General features: G+C 37.6%; 1 protein-coding gene across 1 annotated transcript in view; it reads left to right on the top strand.

Annotated features, from left to right (window-relative positions):
• CNKSR2 (connector enhancer of kinase suppressor of Ras 2) overlaps positions 1-2,754 on the top strand; it is a 172,762-nt gene that overhangs the window by 52,668 nt on the left and 117,340 nt on the right.

The following is a 2,754-nucleotide window of genomic DNA, read 5'->3' on the forward strand; positions in this document are numbered from 1 at the left end:
GAGGCACGTGTGACTTTGGAGGGCTCCATGAAAGTGGAGTCAAAGTAAAAAATTCAGTTACATGTGTGATAAAATGAAATTAGTATCTTCTTTCCTTTTCCATCCAGCATTGCGTAAATATTGAGAAATATGTTATAAATATATCACATTCTGTTTTCATTATTGAAAAAAATATAAACAAAAGCAAAGAAAGAGGAGGGGAAAAGAGAAAAAAAAGCACAAAAGGTCTCTTTTTTAACCCTTAATCACCAAGATAAATTGTAATGAGTGGTTTGAAATTAGAGCTCTACCCATAACTGATCAGGACAATCTCTCATGTAATTAAGCATGAGTTACTCATTTTTTAATCTAGGCATACATTTATTCCTGATTACTAGATTGGTTATCTTATGGTTATTTTAGTCATATAAACTGAATTATCTTTCCTTTTATCTGGTGTAACTGATTCTTGTAAATTCTTAGGGACTTATCTTTGAATACCTAAGACTGTATCTGCCAATTTATTTCAGTGCAAATGGAGAGAGGCACACACTGATCTCCCCTGTATTCTTGATTGCTAAAAGTGCTATTGATACTGTGCAGCCGCAAGGAGGCAGAGAAAAGAAAACTTGCAAATGTCTGTGGAATTATTTCCATTCCAGATCAAACAATTGTAAGCCAGAAGTGTTCTCTTCTCTGTATCATTTCCCATATATTGTTCACTTAAAACAAGAAGTAAAGAAACATGGGTGAAAGGAGCTTATTTTTGTGTTGCATAATGTTACCTCTCCTCATTTAAAAGCTGCTTTATATCAAGAATTATGTTGGCTCTTGTAAAATTAATGTGACATGGTACAAATATAACATTTATTAATTTTGCACATGTGGAATAAATGCAATCTAGGGTGAATATTTTTCAGCTTCCTTCTTCCCTCTATTTTTTAATGGGTGCAAAATCTTGATCCTAGCCTTTAAAGAGCATTCTGCCAAAGTTCTTTCTCCTCTTTTGCATTTTCAAAGTCTTTTAAATTTATTGAAAAGACTAGATTGGGTGTGAATTGTCCTCTGGAATGGTAGCACACTTGGATGAACTTACTATCCTTTGGAACAATGCTTTGCACAAAACTAAACACCGTGTAACCATAAAGTGTGAGACTTTTCCCTCAACTTTCACCCTGATATTTAAGGTTGAAAGCAGTAACTCACTGTGCATAAAAATAAAGATGTGGCTTTCTTCAGAAATTGCTCTGTTTGGGGACCTGACTCAAAGTTCCTGTCACCATGGTCACTGTGGTTTTTAGCTCTTGCCATGTTGCCGGGTGTGTGACCCGGTGACTTAGATGGGGATCCTGAGAGGGATTGAGGTCCCCATTAGTGGTGGTTTGAGGGTAGGTGTGTGTACCAAGGAACAGATACCAACATATTTCAACCTCTTGTGTGGCTCATTATGTTTCCTGTAAGATATCTGTATATGTGTGTATATTATTAGTGTTTCCCTACCTCACAGGGGTGTTGTGAGGATAAATGTATGAAAAAGCCATTCTGTATTTGAGTTAAGCAAAAGCTGTATGATGGAGCTAATCAATGGAAAAATTGCTGAAGGTTCATAGAGGTGCTGGAAGTTGAAGGATGATGTCAGGGGGTTTCTGAGATTGTATTAATTAGTAGGTTCTGGATTATTTTACCTTCTAGCTGTGGCAGCTGAACATGATAACTGGATTTGATGTGATTAACACTGTGTAATTGTGCAGAACAGAATAGGAGTTCACTTTTGAGCCCCTATCCAGAGCAACTCAGGAAGTCCCTGGCTTGTTTTACTAGGGATAGTATCTACTTTGTTAATTTAGGTGTACTTCCTCATATCTGCTACCAAAATAAGTGCCAGTTCTGGTCCCAGTGTAGGTTAGTCCAACTCGATTTGTCTTCTTTGCCTCTTTACCATCCCTGCTCACCAGGGAGTGCACTGGGCTCCTCAGCTAGGAAGAGACTTCTCTGTGGTGCTCTGATTGAAAGGAGAAAAAGTAGGTTATGGAGAGGGTGTTTACTGAGGCACTCAGTGTTTACCTGCTTTCTGTAAAGTGGTTGAGGGAAAAGAAATTCCTCAGAAATTATTGAATGCTTAGTATGTGCCAATTATCTCTCTTTTTTCCCTCTCTCAGTGTCATGGCAGATGTTGTTAAAATGTTTGAATTGAGACTTGGTGGAAAGGCGTATTTGAGACGCTGTCTAGGACTACCCATGCAGGAACTTCTGTCTGTTCACAAGCTATCCCTCCTTTTTTGTATTTTTTTGAAAAAAGCGGGGTAGCTAACAAAGTTGATGTTGAATTTTCCATCATTGAGTTTTATAGCTGAAGTGTTGATTGGGATGAGTGAGGCTATTGAGAAGGTCTTACAGCCACTTTGCAGGCACAATTCCAAGCACTGGTTTGAAAGTTGTGTTTGCAGTGTTGCCTACTGAAGACTCCAGATGTTTCAAAACTCAATGTAGTTTTCGAAGCAAAATAGACATGTTGATCATACTAAGGCAATTTGTAATTCCGGGGCTTTTGGGAAGCCATTGTTCTATTTGTAGTTGAAGAAGTGTATTTAAAAATACTGGGGAGTATTTATGGACATAACTGTGATAAACATTTTAGTTTTCTATTGCAAATTAGGGCCAAAATGATTTGGGCTGTTCTTGAAGTGTACAAAAAAGCACTTTCCTATGCAGAGACAAATTCCTCATGGCATGCATTAAAGTCCACATGTCTTAAAGAAAACAAAAAGGAAAGAG

Source organism: Geospiza fortis, unplaced genomic scaffold (genome assembly GCF_000277835.1).
Source record: "Geospiza fortis unplaced genomic scaffold, GeoFor_1.0 scaffold161, whole genome shotgun sequence".
Taxonomy (NCBI): Eukaryota; Metazoa; Chordata; class Aves; order Passeriformes; family Thraupidae; genus Geospiza; species Geospiza fortis.